Genomic DNA, 22,801 nt, shown 5'->3' with positions numbered 1-22,801 from the left:
GTCCTCGTAAAGGTTAAGAGCTTTTTAGATAGTACCTAAGAGCTCTAACTGGGCAAAGTACTCTCTCCAGTTCATTCCCCACCAAGTTGGACAGGCTTGGGATCTCGAACGACTTAGGCCAAGGACGTGAAGGAAGCTCGTTTAGCAAAAACCGAGCTGCAAGGAACATGTAGCCGTTTCAGATGTGAAAACTATGATCCTGCTGAAGGCGTGGATCTCACTTACTCTTTTAGCTGTTGTCAAGCACACGAGGAAAAGAGTTTTTAATGTGAGGTCCTAAAAAGAGGCTGATTGGAGAGGTTCAAATCTTGATGACATAAGGAACCTTAGGACCACGTCTAGATTCCAGCCTGGAGTGGACAACCGACGTTCCTTTGAGGTCTCAAAAGACCTAGGGAGGTCCTGTAGATCTTTGTTGGTGGAAAGATCCAAGCCTATGTGGCGGAAAACCGCTGCCAACATACTTCTGTAACCCTTGATCGTAGGAGCTGAAAGGGATCTTACTTTCCTTAGATGTAACAGGAAGTCAGCAATCTGGGTTACAGTGGTACTGGTTGAGGAAACTGCATTGGTCTTGTACCAGCTTCGGAAGACTTCCCCTTGAGACTGATAGACTCTGAGAGTGGATGTTCTCCTTGCTCTGGCTGCCTCCTTCGAAAAGCCCCTAGCTCTTGAGAGTCTTTCGAAAGTCTGAAGGCAGTCAGACGAAGAGCGTGGAGGTTTGGGTGTACCTTCTTTACGTGAGGTTGACGTAGAAGGTTCACTCCTAGTTGAAGAGTCCTGGGAATGTCGACCAGCCATTGCAGTACCTCTATGAACCATTCTCTCGCGGGCCAGAGCGGAGCCAACCAACGTCAGCCGTGTCCCTTTGCGAGAGGAGAACTTCTGAAGTACCCTGTTGACAATCTTGAACGGCGGGAATGCATACAGGTCGAGATGGGACCAATCCAGCAGAAAAGCATCCACGTGAACTGCTGCTGGGTCTGGAATCGGAGAACAATACAACAGGAGTCTCTAGGTTATCGAGGTAGCGAACAGATCTATGGTTGGCTGACCCCACAGGGCCCAAAGTCTGCTGCAAACATTCTTGTGAAGGGTCCACTCTGTGGGGATGACCTGACCCTTCTGGCTGAGGCGATCTGCCATGACATTCATACCGCCCTGAATGAACCTCGTTACCAGCGTGAGCTTTCGATCTTTTGACCAGATGAGGAGGTCCCTTGCGATCTAGAACAACTTCCACGAAAGAGTCCCTCCCTGCTTGGAGATGTAAGCCAGGGCTGTGGTGTTGTCAGAGTCCACCTCCACCACCTTGTTAAGCTGGAGGGACTTGAAGTTTATCAAGGCCAGAAGAACCGCCAACAACTCCTTGCAATGATGTGAAGTGTCCTTTGCTCCTGATTCCATGTTCCCGAGCATTCTTGTCCGTCCAAAGTCGCACCCCAGCCCGTGTCTGATGCGTCCGAGAGGAGACGGCGGTCGGGTTTCTGAACAGCCAAAGGTAGACTTCCTTGAGAAGAAAGCTGTTCTTACACCACGCGAGAGAAGACCTCCTCTCTTCGGAAACAGGAACTGAGACCGTCTCTAGCGTCATGTCCTTTATCCAGTGAGCAGCTAGATGATACTGAAGGGGGGGGAGGTGGAGTCTCCCTAACACGATGAACAGGGCCAGCGATGAAAGTGTCCCTGTTAGACTCATCCACTACCTGACTGAGCATTGGTTCCTTCTCAGCATGCTCTGGATGCATTCTAGGGCTTGGAAGATCCTTGGGGCCGACGGAAAAGCCCGAAAAGCTCGACTCTGAAGATCCATACCCAGGTAGACAATGGTCTGGAATGGGACGAGCTGGGACTCCTCAAAATTGACCAGGAGGCCCAGTTCCTTGGTCAGATCCATAGTCCATCTGAGAATCTCCAGACAGCGACGACTTGTGGGAGCTCTTAAAAGCCAGTCGTCTGACGGAGCCGGACACAAGATCATGGTACTGCTGCACAGTCTGTGAACTGTCAACCATGGGGAAGCGAGGAAGTACAGTGACAACCCGAAGCTGTCTAGACTGTCTGGGTCGTACAGACAACTCCTTATCGGGTTGCTGAGGTTGCCGCACTGCGTCACAACAAGTCACTTCTGCTGGTTGTTGAACGTCTTCCCAGTGACACACTGACTCCGTAAACAAAAAATCCTCTAACAAGGACTAAGCTTGGACTGCATGTCTTGCAACACAGCTCAAGGTCTATGGGAGCAGGTGTGGTAACAGACGGGGTTAGCGACTGAAGTGGAACCATTACCTTCCCTGGAAGCATGTTATGCTTAAATAAAAGTCCATAGGAGGCTACGCAGCTAAAGGCTCCTCTCCAAATGACAGAGTCCTCAAGGGAATATCAGAAGGAGGGAGAAAAGCACTTTCTCATCTACAGGGACCATATCCGAGAAAAGCTAAGTTCTCTCAGTGAGGGTTTCACTGGTGCAAAAGCAGCAGACTAGAAGGCAACGTTATGAAACTGCTTGACAGTCTAGTGAGTTGGCAACAACTAAAGATGTGTGACTGAGAAGCATGCGGTAAGGTATGCAGAGCATGCTGTATGTAGAGCATGCTGTAAGTAGAGCATGCTGTAAGGTAAGCAGAGCATGTTGCATGGCGTGTAACATTTCTCAGAAATTCCATGACCAGTGCTAGATTGAGTAATATCGCATTACTGTCCATTGAAAGTGCACGTGCCGAGGGAATTGATTTAGACTGTTTTGTTGATGAATTTGATAGCCGGCATGATAATCGTAGAATTAAGCTGCACTAAATATACGTACTATAATCTACTTCACCTCAGGAAAGGGAAACTCGCCCTGTTGGCAACACTGCATTACTTCATGCATGCTTGCATGGGGTTTTAAAATCAACATAATATTTACATTACATTCATAACTCATGATTCATTTTTGTTTTGAAGATATTTTTGCCATATTTTTGCGATTTTGTTAAAAATATATTGCAAGGAATACATATATATTTTTTTTTTTTTTTTTTTTTTTCAAGTAATACGAATAACCTCCATTATCATAACGTTTGTGTAGGCATACATGTATATGTTTTACAAATGCAAGTTATGAAAGTAATGAGGTGTTATTATTGTCATTTGTTATTTCAAAGTTGAATGGGAAGAGGCTCAAGCTGAGGAGAAAGTGGCAGATGCATGCGTTGAGGTGGCTGACTCATAGCATGAGGTTCCTGCCTCAAGAGTTGCGCTTGCCTCAAGGGTTGAGGTGGCTGCGCAGAGAGAGGCTCTTGACTCACGAGTTGAGGTTCTTGAGGTGTGAGCTGCGAGAGTTGAGGTGGCGGCTGCGCAGAACGCGGCTCCTGTCTCACGAGTTGAGGTTCTTGAGGTGCTTGCCTCGAGAGTTGAGGTTGCAGCTGCGAGAGCTGAGGTGGCTGCCTCAAGGATGGTAGAGGTTGTCGTACCTCAAGAGGTTGCTGCCTCGAGGATGGTCTTACTGCAAGAAACTCTTGTCTCAAGGGAAGAGGAGGTTGTAAGGCATAAGGCTCCTGCCCCCATTGTTGAGGAGGTTGCTGCGTGGTAAGAGGCTCCAGCCTCAAGGAAAGTGGAGGTTGCTGCACAGCGCTGGTATCTGGCAACTCCCAACGCGGCAGCTCACGCATGGAGGTAGCTAGAGGAACCTCAACCTCAAACGTCTGGCAGATTGTACTGCGCAGAGGGGGAGGAGCGTTCGCAGGAGGAGGTGTATTAACCTTCTCTGCCTGAAACTCCTGCATCAACACCGCAAGCTGAGACTGCATTGTCTGCAATATAGACCACTAGAGTTTAAGAAAGACAACAACAAACGGAGCTACTGTCCGTTGAGACTGAGGGTCTAAAACAGCTGGTGCGGCAACAGACGGAGCTACTGCCTGTTGCGATACCACCTTGCCTCTCTGGGAGGTGTGCAGTTGTCGTACTGCAGCAAGTCCGAACTGACCCAGGGCTAATGGCTACACCTAGGAGTTGGACTTGTGCGGAAGGGACCGACTTGCACTTAAAAGCTGCAAGATTTGGTCCATGGTTTCTGCGAGAAACCTCTTCCGCAGACGAGGAATAAAAGGGCTCTCTCGTCTTTGTGTGGGTGGGGTGATCACGTCGGCAACGTGTGTAGATACACCCGAAACCACGGAGGGAAAACGTCTGTTCGTCGATCAAGGCCTGCTGAACCCATAAGTCCTTCGACATTACTTCTCCCCTGGGCTTGGGAGCTTGTAAGAGGTCCCAGACTAGGCGAACAACTGGCACGAACAGACGAACCCTCGAACGCAACACTGTAACACTTTGCGCTAATCACTTATCACTTTTGATTTTCTGTTTGCACTTATTTCACTGAACTCGAAACTTTAAGTGGTTTGTACCTGAAACACGCAATTCTATCCTTCCTTAAAAGTTAGTAATTGCGAAAACAGAATTACAATGTAACAGAAAAATCTAATGAAAGATAAATAATTCAGTGGCTGGAAAGAGACTAAACACTAGATCAAATAAACTACGTTTAAAATCTCTCACCGCATAAAGCTTGAGAACAAGAATAAAACTCTAGAAACGTTTACCTTCTTCCCCTAAAGAGACTAGGGAGAAGAGCAAAAACGATAACAACGTTACTCGCTTGAACGAAACGTTTATCCTCCTCTCTCTCCCTCCGTCTCTATCTCTCTTGACTTAGAACCTGAGAGAAGAGCCCAATCATATATATCGTTAAAACATATTATTGTTAAAGGAAAAAAACTGAAAGATTTCCCAAATAAAAAGTTCCTTTATTAGAATTAAAACCATTAAGCTAAGAAAGAATGAACAAAACGCTAGAAACGGTTACTCTTACTGCAACGTGACACCGTGAAAATTCTCTCTCTATCGTAACGATAGAGCGCAAGTTGAACGTTCTGAACGTCAACAACTGCAGAGACAAAACAAAACGTTAGTTCAACTTTGAAAACAGTACGAGACTATCAAAGAAATTCTTTCAAAAACATTAAAATAGCATAATATGTTAACAGGTAAAACCGAAATGACGGGCTCAATGTTAATTAACTTCGGTACCAAGAAAAGACCGCCTACTATTAGGAAAGGTCGAATATAAACAAATATAAAAATTAATTTTAAAAAGTTTATAATAAAAGGAAGTTAATCGAAGAGGCCTATAAAAGGCGGAGAGATATAAAATAAATCTATAACTTTTGTTAAGCAAAATTAAGAAAGAGAGTCTATACTCTCTTAGACACCAACACTTCCGTCTAAGGGAAGGGTCGGCCATTTAAAAGTGAAAGAGAGTTCATACTCTCTTCGTCACCATAATTAATCAAATTAATTCCAAAAGCTAGCTAAGCTAATGATAAAACTTCCTGAATAGCGAAAGCTAAACTCTAGAGCAAATACATCACCAAATCGTGAGCAAAAAACTCCAGAATCAACAGCGTATCCATGTAGGTCTAGCCGGAGGCACGACAGAGGAAAAATTGAGGTGGTGTCAACAAGAAGTACTGCAGTACCTGGCCAAAGGTGGCGCTTGTGAGTACACCCCCCTCTTGTATAGCGATCGCTGGCGTATCCCTTCCGTAGAATTCTGTCGGGCAACGGAGTTGACAGCTACATGATTATCGGGTAAGATTAATATTGAAAAATGTACTTTTCATAAATATCGATACAAAGAGTAATACTGTAACGATAGACTGAGGACTGCGTAGCATAAATAAACTGATCGCCAGATAATCTTTAAAACAGATCAAAGATTATCCAAAGAAAGCATACCAAAAGGACAATAATTTTCTTAAAACAACATAATCCTTTCATTTTATATAACTAAATACTTTGTAAGATAGTATTAACTTATCATTCTTTGTAGAAAAAGAAAGAAAATGCAAGTCATACTCAAGCTTACGTCATATGACTGACGTCATCGATGAGGAGGGGTGTTTATCTACCGCCATAATGCTTTCGTTAGTTTATAATAGGTTGAAAAGTTTCTAATCCTACCTTTTAAGCTATAACATAGCGATCAAATATCAAACAAAACCAAATAAGCGAATGCCAAAACCCGTATATAAGAGTACATCACCAATATACTGCTAAAATCCTGGTTAATCAAGAGTGAATTCCTTCTATGTTGCCAGTATGGCGGCAGAAGAAAATCTGGTGCTGGATAGAATAGTTCGGGGTGACTCACCCATTCGGAAGGGTGGCCGTCCCAGCCAATCTGGCTTTTTGGCTTTGCCCGGGGGCTCCTTATTTAAGTGTGTTAGCAATCAAGAAATAAGGAGTCCTTGCACCTCACTAAAACCTTGCTACGCAAGGTCTGTAGCCTACACAAGCTGTGTGTGAAGGCATGTAGAAGTGTGACTCGTCCTAGAAAGTTGTTTCAAAGTTCTTTAGATGGAAACTTGTGCACTAAGATTTTCCCAATACCACCTCGTCAGGGTATGAGACGTAACAGTATCAATCTTAATACTAGGAACACAAGGGAGCATGGTTTACCTGCAGTGGTTTGCAGTCAGCTATGCAGAGAACCCAGGATGCTGCTTTCCCCAAGAGAGGGGATGATGAAGAAAAGAATAAGGGCCAGTCAAACCTTTTCATTCATGCAGACTAAAACCGGGTAACAATGCCCTCAACCTTCTGCTACTTGTCCAATAAGGAGCTTGAGGTTTTAAACCAGGTGTTGTGCAGCCACCACAGGACCGATAGAAAATGTATAGAGTCTCCTGTGAGTCACGTCTTGTAGGTAGTGGGATGTGAACGTGTTCTATCGTTTCCACACCCCAGCTTGAAGAACCTGCGTTACTGAAAAATTTCTTTTGAAGGCCAGGGACGTAGCTATGCCCCTAACATCATGTGCTCTGGGGCTACATGACAGAGGAGGGTCTGGATTCAGTGCAAGGTCAATGACCCTGCGAATCCATTCAGAGATGGTGTTCTTGGTGACCCTCCTCTTAGTCCTTCCTGTGCTGACGAATAGTGCTGGCACACGAGGACGGGCTGCAGCTGTTCTCTTGAGGTACAGCCTCAAGCTCCTTACTGGGCATAGTAAGAGATGGTCTGGGTCATTTGTTACAGTACGGACTCTAGAAATCAGGAAGGAGCCGAATCGAGGATCCGCCACTCCCGGGTTCTGAGTCTTAGCAATAAACTGAAGGATGAAGCTGAACGTTACCTCTCCCCATCCCCTTGAATGGGCGAGGTCATATGAGAAACCATGAAGTTTGCTGACTCGCTCGGCCGAGGTCAAAGCTAGCAGGAACACCGTCTTCCAAGTCAGGTGACGATCTGATGCCTGGCGTAATGGTTCATAGGGAGGTCTCTTAAGAGACCTGAGAACTCTAACCACGTTCCATGGAGGAGGTCTCACTTCTGGCTGGGGGCAGGTAAGTGCATAACTCCTTATAAGTAGAGAAAGTTCTAGCAATGAAGAAATGTCCATTCCTCTCAGTCTGAAGGCCTGGTACACTGCTGCTGATGATTTCCGCAAATGTCCAGACATCCTGATCACAACTTGTTGCGAAAATCCTCTCTCAGAGAGATGCTGGATAATCTCCAGGCGTGAAGTCGTAGCGAGGCTACGGCTTTGTGGAAGATGTTGGCGTGTGGTTGTTTAAGTAGATTGTGTCGTGGAGGGAGTTCTCTTGGAGGCTCCATTAGGAGTTGCAGAAGGTCCGGAAACCATTCTACGTGATGCCATAGCGGAGCTATGAGGATCATTGAATTGACCGATGTTCTGGTCTTGTTGAGTACCATCCTCATCAGACAGAACGGGGTAAAGGTGTAAACATCGATGTTGTCCCACCGTTGTTGGAAAGCATCTTGCCAGAGAGCCTTGGGGTCTGGGACTGGGGAACAGTACAGTGGGAGCCTGAAGTTCAGGGCCGTTGCAAAGAGGTCCACAGTCGGAGAACTCCACAAAGTCAGGACTTTGTTGTCTACTGGATGATCCAAAGACCACTCGGTACTCACTATCTGAGATGGTCTGCTCAGGTTGTCGGCGAGCACGTTCCTTTTGCCTGGAATGAAGCGTGCTGATAGTGGTATCGAATGGATCTCGGCCCATCTCAGTATCTCTATTGCGAGATGGGATAGTTGCTGCAAAAAATTACCTCTTTGCTTGATGACGTAGGTCACTACTTTGGTGTCGTCGCTCATCACCACCACCACCACAGAGTGACTTGCCATGTACTGTTGAAACTGTTGAAGGGTCAGAAAGACGACCTTCATCTCTAGGAGATTTGTGTGGAGGTACTTTTCTGACTCTGACCAGAGGCCTGAGGTTGTGTGGTGCAGCACGTGGGCGAGAAGATCCACTCCCTTTCGTCACCCCCCACTGGAGGTCTGTTAGTTCCGCAGGTCCCAAGGGGATCTAGATGTCCGGGGAGTCGTATGCTTGATTCCACCAGGACTTGAGTTGCCACTAGAGGGATCTCATTCTGAGGTGACCATTGGGAACTAGACGGGCCAGCGATGAAAGGTGAGCGAGGAGATGTAGCCACGATTGGGCTGGAAGTTCTTCTCGTCTGAGAAAAGGTCTTGCGACCTTTCTCAGCCTTGCTATCCTGTCGTCTGATGGGAAGGCTTTCTGGAGAGTGGTGTCTATAATCATGCCTAAGTATACCAGTCTTTGAGTGGGAAGCAGAGAAGACTTCTCGAGATTTACCATGATCCCCAGATCTTGGCAAAGTCTCAGAAGTTTGTCTCGGTGTTGAAGAAGGGTTGACACCGAGTGTGCTAGGATTAGCCAGTCGTCCAGATAACGGAGGAGACGGATGCCAATCCTGTGTGCCCAAGATGACACTAGGGTGAACACTCTAGTGAAGACTTGTGGTGCTGTTGAAAGACCGAAGCACAGCACCTTGAACTGGTATTTTCTGTTGTCCAGGCTGAATCTTAAGTACTTCCTTCAAGACGGATGGACTGGGATCTGGAAGTACGCGTTCTTTAGGTCCAGCGTGCGCATGAAGTCTTGCGGTATTACTGCTAGTCTGACAGTGTCTGCCGTCTCCATGCTGCACGGAGTTTGTTTGACAAACTTGTTCAGAGCTGAGAGGTCGATGACTGGTCTCCAGCATCCAGACGCCTTCTTTACAAGAAAGAGTCGACTGAAGAAGCCTGGGGATCTGTCGAGGACCTCTTGGAGAGCGCCCTTCTTCAAGAGGGTCTGGACTAGCTCCCTTGCCGATCCCATGGCAAGGGAGTTCTATGACACTGAATTAGTAGTCAGGTGAGGTAGAGATGTTATGAACAGGACGTGATATCCTAGACTGATCACGGAGATTGTCCAGGAATCGGCCCTGAGTTGCTTCTACCTGTTTGCACAACTTTGTAGGCATCCCCCCCCACTGGTGGAAATGCAGGGGGACTGCCTATCCTAGCATTTGCGGCCTCAGCTGCTCCCTCTAGGATTTTTGCCTCCCCTGGAGGACTTTTTGCCTTTCCTGTCTTTGACAGGAAAGGAATTAGACACCATTGTCTTCGCTGCAGTTGTCGTCATAGTGGTCTTGGTTGGACGGGACTGCTGTGGTGCTGGAGGTTTATAGGACTTAGATGTTAAAGCCCTATGAAGGAGGGAGTCTTGATGGGACTTCCTCCACCTCTCAGCAGCATGTTCCACATCCTTAGGCTCGAGCAGAACAGACCCCTCTATGGAGGAATGTCTGAGCCTATTGATCTCGGCGCTAGGGACCTTCTGGTGGAATCTCTCAGCTACTGCATCCCGACGTTTCAGGATGGTATTTGCCCACAAGTTCGAGACTTGGTGGGCCAGAAACTTGATCGTGCGAGTACCTGAGAGAAGGAAGGTTTCCACAGCTTTCCTGGTACGTTCCTTTGAAAAATCCTCAGATCGTATCAGGATATCTAAGGTCCCCAACCAGATATCAAGCCACGAAGTAGCTTGCATAGCACACTTCGCGAACTTCTCCTGGTTGAGGATCTTGGCTGCCGAGAACGAGACCTGCCGGTTGGAGAGTCTCTCAAAAGGGACTCGCCTGGTTAGCTCTTCCAGTGAGTGGTGAAGTGGAAGAGCTAAACAAGGCTCCTCCAGGATCTCGAAGTACCTCCTTTGCTGTACGCGAGGAGGTGGGAGGAGCTTGTTTGTGGTACCGTAACGGTTGGAGGATCACATCTCAGAGAACTTCTGGGCGATCTCGTCCCTGGTACTTTTACCCCTTGAGACCAGGGCAGGGCTGCACTGGTCTTAGAGGGTTTTTGAGTACCAAAGACGCGGTCTAGGACCGTGTCTTTGCCCTCTCGAGGAGGAATCTCTGGGTCAGAAAACCCGTTGAGAGCCCTCATTAGAATCAGAACCTGCCAAAACTCGTGTTCTGACTCCTGCTGGTCTCCTACTATTGTAGGACTTGTAGCGAAGTCTCCTTCTCTCCCCAAAAGCTCTTCTTGGGGAGAGTCGCGGACATTCCATAAGTGGCTGGCTGGCTCCATCCTAGCCCTAGTGGAGGACTTTGGCAATGTTTTGGAGCCTTTGGATTCCTTCCGGGGAAGGATGTAAGACTCCAACATTGATGACGGTGTCCCTTCTATTCCCAGACTGTGTGGAACTCTCAGCGTGAAGAAAGGTTTCCTCCATTGGAGTGATGGGGGAAAAACTCTCTTTGCGTGGTTCCCTTGGTAATGGGAGACCTTCGTCCGAAAGGGAAGGAGAGTTAGTCCGAGAAATAGGAGGAACTTACCTTGAAGGTCTGCGTGGAGTCAGTTTCGCCCTCTGGGAAGTGACCGCGTCCAGCACTCCTCTTTTCCTCTTCAAAGGGGTAGAGGAAGCCATGGTTCCATGTCCTAGATCAGAGAGGACCAGCTTGAAAGCCTGAGTTACGGCTCTGATCAAGTCACTGAACCAGGGCTGCTGGCTGACAGACGCACTGTCAGACATACTCCCGGGAAGGGAAAGGGATTAAAGGATCCCTGGGAGGAGTCACTGGAATGGGTGGGTTCGCCTTCGGAAGTAGCTTTAGGATCCTGAACCCTTCTGCATGTTTCCCTTCTCCCACAATGCACGGTGGTATGCGCTTGCAGGGAGAGGAATGAGGCGATGGCGACCTAGCCGGGCGTCGTTCGTTGTGGTGCGCAGGCTCGCGCGCGGGAGAATATTGGCACTCGTGCGAGGGAGAATATTGGCGCTCGAGCGAGGGAGAATATTAGTGCTCGCGCGCGGGAGACTGATGGCGCGCGCGCGGAGGAGAATCACAATGTGTGCGCGGGAGTGTGTTTGCGCGCGTCTATCAAAGACTTAGGGCGCGCGCTCGCAGGAGAATGTCTCCAAGCGGGCGGGCGCGCAGTAAAATCATGCTGGGCGCGCATCCTTGGGAGAGAGATGGCACGTGTGCGTATCTATGTGAGTGCGTGCGGGAGAATTTTGGCGTGCAGGTGAGCACCCAGTTGGTGAGCGCTGGCACTTTGGTAAAAGATGGCGCGCGGGTGACGGCAGCAGGGCTGTTGCCTCACCTACGAACTTGCGTACAGGAGATTGATGCTGCGTTGGCTGGCGCGCAAGATGGCGCTCAGGAGAGCATGATGTAGGGCGCGCATGTTGGCGCGTGGGAGAGCGCTGGCACGCAGGAGAACGTTGGCGCACAGGTAATTGGCGCGTAGGAGAACGTTGGCGCCGTCTGTGCAGGAGACCCCTGGCGCGTGTGCGCATGTGGGCGCACATAGTGCGTGGTTGAGATTGGCTCCTGTTGGCGCGTTGGGTTGTTGCCCTGCGTGAGGGCGAGCAAGATGGGTGGTGCAACGCAGTGATGGGGTCTGACGAGCTACTAATGAGCACTGGTCAGGTTGCGTGGGCGCGTGGTGTGCGGTCCATTGGCGCGCATTAGCGCGCTCAGGTAGAGCCTTGTTAGGCTCATGCAGGAACAGAAATGGCAGGTCGGCAGGTCTGTCGGGTGGAAGGTCGACTATCCTTTTAAAAGACGACCATCCACCAAAGGAGATCACGAGAGATCTGCAGAGAGGTCCAGAACCGAAGTCACAAGACTGGTTGCAGGTGCAGTGATGGATGATCGGTCTAGAAGCTCCTCTGCGGGGGACTGCATAGACGACATTGAACCAAAGAGGCGCCTCTTTACCACAGGTGAAGGAAGGCCTCTATGGCAAAGAGGAAGGCGAGCCTTCCGACAGATGTGCCCTCTGGGGGCCGTTGGATCAGCAAGCTGACCGTCAGCAGTCCTCCGAAGAGGAGTCTCTGAAAGAGAACTCCCCCGAAGGAGAGAAACACTAGCAAGAGAGACTGATGATGAACTTAGTTTCCCCCTCGGAGGATGGTCGGGAACGGGGGAAACTAAGCCGTCAGCTACTGTAGAGTCTGGAGTGGCGGAGGAGATGGGTGACGCTGCATGGGACACCTCTGACACAACAACATCGACAAGAGTCAGGGGATCTACCTCTGACGGTGCAGACGATTGCTTGACAGCAGCACCCAGGCGGATGTAATTAAGCAAAACCTCCTTGGAGGGCGAACCCATGAGCCCCAAATCTAAAAGGGGGAAGTTAGTGACATGGCCTTCCCCGGGGGGGAGAGGTGGAGCTGCTTCGCTAGGGGAAGCAACGTCATATCTCGAGACCCGAGGTTGGATAGAAATAATTCGGTCTACGCTACTACTCGACGGTCTCTTGAATTGAAAGAGCCCGATCGAGTAGGAGCTTTGGAGGAGGTTGGGACGACGGAAGAAGAGGCCTTGGGTTTTTCTTCCTTTGAAGCAACCTTCGAAGGAGAAACATGACAAATTCGTAGATAATTTGTATTTTCCTAACTATACAAACCTTAGCTATTTAAAGTGGGTAATTACTTTCGGCGTAGCTGAAAGGACGAGCCATTAAAATTTAACGAGGGTTTACTACCCCACCGCTAGTTAGCGGAGGTTAGTTAGCTACCCTCTCCCCTCACACACCTGTGTTGTAAGCTCACTTTGCTTAGAAGTAGGACTTCATGGGGGACAGAGCTGGCGGACAAGTTTGATTAAATAGCTAAGGTTTGTATAGTTAGGAAAAATACAAATTATCTACGAATTTGTCATTTTTTCCGTAACTGGAATACAAACCACGCTAATTAAAGTGGGGGACTTAACCCTTAGGAAGGATGGAATAAGTCCCAGCCATACTGGCTTTTGGCTTTGCCCGGGGACTCATTATCTGAGTGTGTCAGCACTCAACAATAAAGAGTCCCTGCACCTCGCTCGCACCTTGCTATGCAAGGGCTGCGGCCTACGTAAGCTGTGTGTGAAGGAAAGAAGTGTGACTCGTCCTAGGAAGTTGACCTGAAGTTCTTTAGATGGAAACTTTAGGCTAGGACTCTCCCAATACCACCTCGTCAGGGTATGGGGACGCGACAGTATTAACTTAATACTAGGAACACAAGGCAACATGGTTTACCTGCAGTGGTTTGAGGTCAGCTGTGCAGAGAACCCAGGATGCTTCTTTCCCCAAGAGAGGGGAGGATGAAGAAAAGAATAAGGGCCAGACATAGCTTTTCTTTCATGCAGACTAAAATTGGGTAACAATGCCCTCAACCCTCTGCTACTTGTCCATTAAGGAGCCTGAGTTTTAAACCAGATCTTGTGCAGCCACCACAGGGCCGATAGAGAACGTATCGAGCCTCCTGTGTGTCACGTCTTGCAGGTAGTGGGCTGTGAAGGTCGTTTGACGCTTCCACACCCCTGCTTGTAGAACCTGCATCACTGAGAAGTTTTTCTTGAAGGCCAGGGAGGTAGCTACTCCCCTGACATCATGAGCTCTAGGACAACGTAATGGAGGAGGGTCAGGATTCAAGGACAGATGGATTGCCTTTCGAATCCTTGCTGAGATGGTGTTCTTTGTAACCCTCCTCTTCGATCTCCCAGTGCTAACAAACAAAGCCTGCACTTGGGGACGAACTGCAGCTGTTCTCTTCAGGTATAGCCTCAGACTCCTTACTGGGCACAGTAGGAGATGGTCTGGGTCATCTCTTACGGAACGAAGACTCGAAATCCAGAAGGAGTCGAAGCGAGGGTCCGGCACTCCCGGATTCTGAGTCTTAGCAATAAACTCAGGGACGAAGCTGAACGTTACCTCCCCCCATCCCCTTGAGTGGGCGATGTTATATGAGAGACCATGAAGTTCGCTAACTCGCTTGGCTGACGCCAAAACTAGCAGGAACACCGTCTTCCAAGTCATGTGGCGATCTGAAGCCTGGCGAAATGGTTCATAGGGAGGTCTCTTGAGAGACCTGAGAACTCGAACCACGTTCCATGGAGGAGATCTCACTTCCGACTGAGGGCAGGTAAGCTCATAACTCCGTATGAGTAGGGAAAGTTCTAGCGAAGAAGAAATGTCCACTCCTTTGAGCCTGAAGGCTAGACTTAAGGCTGAGCGATAGCCTTTCACTGCCGAGACTGAAAGGCGCATTTCATCTCGCAAGTACACGAAGAACTCCGCTATTGCTGGGATAGTGGCATCGAGTGGAGAGATACCCCTTCCACGACACCAACCACAGAAAACTCTCCACTTCGCCTGGTAGACCCCTGCGGATTACTTTCGTAGGTGTCCAGACATCCTTTCCGCAACTTGTTGCGAAAATCCTCTCTCTGCAAGGAGATGCTGGATAGTCTCCAGGCGTGAAGCTGAAGCGAAGTTACGGCTTTGTGAAAGATGTTGGCGTGTGGTTGTTTGAGTAGCCCGTGTCGCGGAGGGAGTTCTCTCGGAGGCTCCGTAAGGAGTTGCAGAAGGTCCGGGAACCATTCCGCGTGATGCCATAGCGGAGCTATGAGAGTCATCGAGAGGTTGACCGATAGTCTGGTCTTGTTGAGTACCATCCTCATCAGACAGAACGGGGAAAGGCGTATACGTCGATGTTGTCCCACCGTTGTTGGAAAGCATCTTGGCAGAGAGCCTTGGGGTCTGGGACTGGGGAGCAGTACAGCGGCAGTTTGAAGTTCAACGCTGTCGCGAACAGATCCACAATCGGGGAATCCCACAAGTCAGGACTTTGTTGGGTACTTGACGATTCAAAGACCACTCGGTACTCAGTATCTGAGACGCTCTGCTCAGACTGTCGGCGAGCACATTCCTTTTGCCCGGAATGAAGCGAGCCAAAAGTGGAATCGAGTGGACTTCGGTCCATCTCAGTATCTCTACTGCAAGATGGGATAGCTGTTCTGAAAAGGTACCTCCCTGCTTGTTGATGTAAGCCACTACTGTGGTGTTGTCGCTCATCACCATCACAGAGTGACCCGCCAGGTGCTGTTGGAACTGTTGAAGGGCCAGAAAAACGGCCTTCATTTCTAGCAGATTTATATGGAGGCACTTTTCTGATACTGACCACAGGCCTGAGGTCCTGTGGTTCAGAACGTGGGTCCCCCCACCCTTTCTTTGAGGCGTCCAAAAACAGCATCAAATCCGGGGGGAGGACGAGAAGATCCACTCCCTTTCGTAGGTTCTCGTCTGCCACCCACCACTGAAGGTCCGTCCGTTCAGCGAGACCCATAGGGATCAAGACGTCCGGGGAGTCGTGTCCTTGACTCCACCGGGACTTGAGTCGCCATTGCAGGGATCTCATTCTGAGACAACCGTTGGGAACTAGACGGACCAAGGATGAGAGATGGCCGAGGAGACGTAATCACGATTGGGCCGGGAGTGCGTCTCGTCTGAGGAAAGGACTTACGACCTTCCTCAGCCTTGCTATCCTGTCGTCTGATGGGAAGGCTTTGTGGAGATTGGTGTCCAATATCATGCCTAGATATACCAGTCTTTGGGTAGGAAGCAGAGAAGACTTCTCGAGATTTACCAAGATCCCTAGATCTTGGCAAATCCCCAGAAGTTTGTCTTGGTGTTGAAGAACAGTTGACTTCGAGTCTGCTAAGATCAGCTAGTCGTCCAGATAACGGAGGAGACGGATGCCGATCTTGTGTGCCCACGAAGATATCAGGGTGAACACTCTGGTGAAAAGCTGAGGTGCTGTGGAGAGACCGAAACACAGCACCTTTAACTGGTAGATCTTGTTGTCTAGGCTGAATCTTAGGTACTTCCTTGAAGACGGATGGATTGGGATCTGGAAGTACGCGTCCTTCAGATCCAGTGTGCACATGAAGTCTCGCGGTCTCACTGCGAGTCTGACCGTGTCTGCCGTCTCCATGCTGAACGGGGTCTGCTTGACAAACCTGTTCAGAGCTGAGAGGTCGATGACTGGTCTCCAGCCTCCAGACGCCTTCTTTACAAGAAAGAGTCGACTGTAGAAGCCTGGGGACCCGTCGACGACCTCTTGGAGAGCGTCCTTCTTCAACATGGTCTCGACTTCTGCCCAAAGGGCTTGCCCTCTTGCCGATCCCATGGCAAGAAAGCTCAACGAGACTGGATTCGCTGTCAGGGGAGGTAGAGATGTTATGAACGGGACGCGATATCCTTGGCTGATCACGGAGATCGTCCAGGAATCGGCCCCGAGTGGCTGCCACCTGTCTGCGCAACTTTGGAGGCATCCCCCCACTGGTGGACATGCGGGGGGACTGCCAATCCTAGCGTTTGCGGCCTCGGCCACTCCCCCTAGGATTTTTGCCTCCCCTGGAGGACTTCTTACCTTTCCTGTCCTTGCCGGGAAAGGGCTGTTTGGACACCGCTGCCTTTGCTGTTACTGCCGGCTTTGTCATTTTTGCAGGGCGAGGTTGTTGAGGTGCTGGAGGCTTATAGGGGTTTGATGTTAAAGCCCTCTGGAGGAGGGAGTCCTGGTTGGACTTCCTTCACCTCTCAGCCGCCTGCTCTACATCTTTAGGCTCAAACAGACTACTCTCCAAAAGGGAGGAATGTCTGAGCTTACTGACTTCGGTGTTGGGGACCTTCGAGTTGAATCTTTCAGACACCGTATCACGGCATTTCAGGATAGTGTTAGCCCACAAGTTCGAGACTTGGTGGGCCAGAAACTCGATGGTACGAGTGCCTGAAAGAAGGAAGGTCTCCAAGGCCTTCCTGGTACTCTCCTTAGACAAGTCTTCGGATCTTATCAGGATGCCAAAAGATCCTAGCCAGATATCCAGCCACGAAGTGGCCTGCATGGCACACTTCGCTACCTTCTCTTGGCAGAGAATCTCTGAGGCCGAGAAAGACACTGGCCGGTAGGAGTCTCTCGAGAGGGACTCCCCTGGAGAGCTCTTCCACCGAGTGGTGGAGGGGAAGAGCTAAACAGGACTCCTCCATGATTTCGAAGTACCTCCTCTGGTGGACACGAGGAGGTGGGAGGAGTTTGTTTCCGGCGCTGGAACGGCTGGAGGAGGCTAGCTCGGTGAGCTGGCTCTCGACCTTATATCTGACACTCTTGACACCCTGGGACCAGGGCAAAGCCGCGCTGGTTTTAGGGGGCTTTTGGGTACCAAAGACTCGGTCCAGAACTGTGTCCTTGCCCTCTCGAGGAGGAATCTCTGGATCCGAGAATCCGTTAAGGTTCCTCATCAGAGTCAAAACTTGCCAGAAGGCATGCTCTGACTCATGCGGCTCTCCTCCTGATGGACTAGCAGCAAGGTCTCCAGTCCCCAAAAGGCTCTTCTTGGGGGGACTCGTGGACGTTCTCCGCGGGCTTAGCTGGCTCTGGTCTGATCCTCAAAGAAGATTTCGGAACCGTCTTGGAGTCTTTCGACTCCCTCCTGGGAGGGATGCAGGATTCCAACAAAGATGGTGGGGGGCTCTTCTCCACCTCCACCCGAGGAGACCTCTCGGCGCGAGGTGGGGTTTCTCCCATTGGTGCGATGGGAGAACGCCTCATCTCACGAGAATCCCGAGGACGGAAAACCCTTGTCCACGGGGGATGGGGGGAAGTCGTGGGAGGGGAGGGAACTTTTCTCGACGACTTCCGAGGAGCCAGTTTCGCCCTTGGAGAAGTAACCACGTCGTCCACTCCTCTCCTCCTCTTCAGGGGGGCCGAGATAGCCGCTGATTTGAGGCCTAGTTCAGAGAAAGCGGACTTGAAAGCCTGCGCAACCGTTCTGATCAAGGGCCCAAACCAGGGGAGCGGACTGACAGCAGCGCTGTCAGAGACACCCTCTGGAGGGAAGGGGATCGTAAGAACCCTAGGAGTGGAAACTACAACAGGGTCTGCCCGAAAGGAAGAAGCTGTAGAAGAAATGTTCCTAGACCTGTCCAGAGATTTCCCTCCCTCCGTCGAGCGCGCTGTCCTGCGCTTACGGGGGGGGGGGGGGGGGGGGGGGGGAGCGCGATGAAGATGACCTGACTGCGCGTCGTACTGCAGGATCCTGTGTGGGAACGCGCTGTGAGTCGCGCTGGGCATCGCAATCGCGCGATAGGCCATTGCCTAGCTCGGGGGGGCGCGTGGGCAATGGCGAGGGCGCGCGTGGGCGATGGCGAGGGCGCGCGTGGGCGATGGCGAGGGCGCGCGTGGGCGATGGCGAGAAGGCGGGCGATGGCGCGCAGGCGAGCGATGGCGCGTAGGCGAGGGTGCGCGTTGGCGCGCAGGAGAAGGAGCTCGTGGGCGCGTGGGTGAAGGGGAGCGTTGGCACGCGTTCCGGAGACCTCGGATAGAGTGCAGCCACAGGATCCTGATGGGCCTGTAAGGGCGAAGCCGTAGGGCGCGTGCGTGCAGGGGGAATATCCGTAGCGCGCGGGCGCGCAGGAGGGCGCTCATCAGAAACAGAAGTTCTGGCAGTGGGCGCGTGATGGAGACTGCGGGGGATGGCGCGTAGGCGAGGGATGGCGAGCAGGCGAGGTCCGATGGTGCGTCGGCGATCGTGGAGGAGAGCGCTGGAAGAAGACTTCCCTTTGGAGCCCTGGTCCAAAGATCGAGGGCGAGCAGGCGAGCGATGACGCGCAGGCGAGCGATGACGAGCAGCCAGCGTTGGCGAGCAGGAGAGCGCTGGCAAGCAGGAGCGCTGGCGAGCAGGAGAGCGCTGGCGAGCAGGAGAGCGCTGGCGCACAGGAGATCGCTGACGATCAGGAGAGCGCTGACGAGCAGGAGACCGAGGGCGTCCATGGCGTGCATCAGGCCGAGGGCGCGCAGAGGTCCGTTGGCGACCAGGAGATCGTGGGCGCGTAGTCTCTGGAACTACAGGGCGAACAGGAGATCGTGGGCGTGCAGGAGCTTGTGGGCGTGCAGGAGTTTGTGGGCATGCAGGAGAGCGCTGGCAAGATGAGACTGCAACCGGAGGGCGCTTGCGCGCAGGCGAACGTTGGCACACGGGAAACCTGACGCTTAAGGGACTTACACACAATGTGTGAAAGCCCCTTTTGCCCCGAAGGGACCGGTGCCCGTTGGAAAACGGGATGGGTGAGCGCCCACAGCGCGTCAGCAGCCAGGAAAGGTGAGGGCAGGTCCGCAGGCCAGGCAGGCGTAGAAGATCGCGAACGATCTGCGGAGAGGTCCAGGTCCAAGGATGTAGCAGGAATGGTAGCTGAAGGACGAAGTTCCTCTGCGGGGGACTGCGAGGATGAAGATCCAAAGAGGCGCCTCCTAACACCCTTGTGAGGAGAAGGAAGACCTCGGCGACGAAGAGGAAGGCGAGCCTTCCGCCGGATACGTCCTCTGGGAGCAGCAGGCAAACCATCGGCAGTCCTCCGAAGAGGATTCTCTGTCAGTGAACTACCCCGGGGGGGGGGGGGGGGAGAATCACCCGCAGGAGAGACCATTGGACTTAGTTCCTCCCTCGAAGGATGTTCGGAGGGGGGAGCTAAGCCTTCAGCTACAACAGGAGCAGGGGTTTGAACACTCATTGGAAGCCTCTGCCACAACAGCCTCAACAATAGACAGAGGGTCAACCTCTGCTACCGCCGGTGACTGTTTGACAGCTGCTCCCAACCTGATCATGTCAAACAGGGCTTCCTTGGAGGACGACCCCTGAAGCCCCAAGGAAGCCCAAAAGCTGCAAAGGATCATCATTATTAACATCAGGAGAAATAATTAAATCCTCCCCCGGGGGAGGAGGAGGAGCTGCCTCGCTATGGGAGGCAACTCCCTCTCCCAAACCCCGAGATCGGACAACAGTACGGCCTACGCTACCACTCGACGGCCTCTCGCGATAAGCCGACCGAGTGGGAGCTTCGGAGGAGGTTTGGGCTACGGAAGAAGAGTCCTTAGGATTTTCCTTCTTCAAAGAAACCTTTGAAGGAGAAATATCCCGTTTGGACTTCTTCAGGCCCCGGGAAAACCTCTCCCACTGGGAGGTAGGCCACTCTACATTCAATACATACGTTATCACTCTCACACCGTTGACCCCTACAATAAGGGCATAAGGTGTGTCGATCAGTGTCGATTGAAGACATGAAGGTCCCACAAAGGCGGTCAGGTAACCCAGGGCACTTCCACATTGTAGAGGCCAACTTCACAACACTCTAGAAAAGAAAAAGCAAAAGCAATAATTAGATGGCTGTCGTGTAGGCGAGGGTGACAGCGGACACGTCCGACTAGCACCCAAGCCGTAAGAAAAGTGGGCTTACAACACAGGTGTGTGAGGGGGGAGGGTAGCTAACTACCCTCCCTACCCCCCGCTAACTAGCGGTGAGGTAGTAAACCCTCGTTAAATTTTAATGGCTCGTCTTTTCAGCTACACCGAAAGTAATTACCCACTTTAAATAGCATGGTTTGTATTCCAGTTACGGAACAAATCCCGCTTGGACTTCTTCTTCCGTCATCGCGAAAACTTCTCCCACTGGGAAAAGACCACTCCCTACACTCACTACACTTGTTAACACTATCACACCGTTGGCCCCTACAAGAAGGACAAAGGGTGTGAGGATCAGTCTCGACCGCCGACATGAATGCTCCACAGGGGCGGTCGGGAAGACCAGGGCAGGTGCACATGGTCACAGAGTCCAACTTCACAAACACAGTTTAAGAAAAAGAAAAGAACAAAAAGCATTAATGGCTGCCAAAATAACGGCAAGGATGAGAGCGGACACGTCCGATCGTCATCCGAGCCGAGAGCAAAGTGAGCTCAATCACAGGTGTGTGAGGGGGAACGGTAGCAAGCTACCCTCCCTAACCCTGCTAACTAGCAGTGTGGGTAGTAAACCCTCGTTAAAAATTAATGGCTCGTCATTTCAGCTACGCCGAAAGTAATACCCCTATTAAATAGTGTGGTTTTTATTCCAGTTACGGAACAAGTGCCTTTTTACTTTTACCATTCTATATTTGACTAAGTTTTGTAGGTTAGGTAAGGGCAGGGTATGGTAGGATAAGGTAGGGTAGGGTAAGGTAGGATAAGGTAGGGCAGGGTAAGGTAGGATAAGGTAGGGTGTGGTAGAATATGGGGTTAATATATATCTTAATTTCTAATGAAACTGGAATTCGCTATAAAAAATGGATGTGTGCTGAGTTTAGCATTCTTTTCTTTTCATAACTAACGGGGGCTGAGACATAATAACCTACATATCGATTGATTAAAATGTCAACACTATTTTAGGGTCTTAAGTCCATTATTTACCTTTGGGAGACTGAAGGCGAGTTATTATGCATGCGTTGGTTTCAATTGTTTGGAGAGCTTTTTGTATTACAACAGCCATTTTCTTTCTACTCTGCCCTTCTGTTTCAGCATGACTAACGTCAGAAGACGTCACCAAAAAGGAAGTACAATCTACTAATAAATTAAGTGTAACTTCATCTATTTTGGTAACTGAATATATTGAAAAGGATCATCATGCAAGAAAAAATTAATTTCTCCAAGACCGAGTTTAGGATGACAGAGAGACCTGCTCTGCAGCACCCATGACATCTGCTTGAGACTCCCTCCCGGCCTTTATCAGGGGTCATCTCATTGTTATCTTGTCCATTGGTTTTAATCTGTGCAAATCGAGCGCATGCATCCTACTTTCACATTGTATAATCCAGCAATCTTTGCACCTGGAAGATGCCTCAGACACTACAACGTTGATGCACGACAGAGGATCTAACACTAGCACCACGAATGATGAGGCACAGCATTCTTTGCACCTGATGGGCTGCCAATGCATAGAGCCAGTGGTCTGCCAAGTTGTGGGCAGACCTACAGATGTCATCGAGTGTGTGCACCAAATTCATGTATCACTTGCAAGAGTAAATCAGTGAAATTATGTTAATTTGCCCAAATATTCATGGTCAGAGATGGGGGTATAAGTATGATAGCTGACTACTGTATGTATGATGAGGGCCTACTAAGAATACAGCAGTGTAAGGGGGTCGCAGGAGACCTTAGTCCCCCATTTGGTAAGTGTGGGTAAGGACATGGCTTGTACGTTAGGTTACAAGGGAAGGTTAGGTTAGGGGGGGAGGGTTAGGTTAGTTGGTGTCCATTTTCTATGCACACGGGAGGAACTGGCCACTGATACGGATAGGCTCCCAGGGATGGATATAAGACAAGATGATAAGTGGGAAAAATATATGGTTAGTGCATTTAGCTAGAAATTATAGTATCATGTATTTATCGAATATGGTAGAGTAGATTAGGGTAAAGTTAGGGCGTTTTTACCAATTTATTTTCAAAGGTGATCAAAGCTCCTAAAAAAAGTCTCAAATCACCTATATATACACAACAGGAACACCTGTTATTTTCTTCAACAATGATATTGTACAATAGTAAATTTGCAAAATTCTGTCAGAGAAAAAAAAATATCATTATTAAGATCAAATGCTACGCAGCAGTAACAACCACCAGCCTTACCTTAATAATGAGTTTCAAATTGTTATCCAACCTTAGCTAGATACTGGAAGACATGAGTTTTTTTAAAAATCACGAGGAAAAAACACTCTCCACCAGGTTATATTCACAATATTTTCATTGCTCATCTAAATTGTTTGTTCGAGGTATATCAGCAATCGCCAATCAGCCACGAGTGGAGA

General features: G+C 50.1%; 1 protein-coding gene across 1 annotated transcript in view; it reads right to left on the bottom strand.

Moving 5' to 3' along the window:
* The window catches only part of LOC137657749 (protein KRI1 homolog), a 216,275-nt gene extending 193,474 nt beyond the window's left edge, over positions 1-22,801 (bottom strand). The window contains exon 1 of the mRNA XM_068392221.1: positions 22,623-22,801. The gene's annotated coding sequence lies outside the window, so the exon portion shown is untranslated. The remainder of the gene's footprint in view (positions 1-22,622) is intronic.

Source organism: Palaemon carinicauda, chromosome 18 (assembly GCF_036898095.1).
Source record: "Palaemon carinicauda isolate YSFRI2023 chromosome 18, ASM3689809v2, whole genome shotgun sequence".
Lineage (NCBI taxonomy): Eukaryota > Metazoa > Arthropoda > Malacostraca > Decapoda > Palaemonidae > Palaemon > Palaemon carinicauda.
Note: the sequence above shows the minus strand (reverse complement) of the source record. Positions and strands in the feature narration are given on the sequence as shown.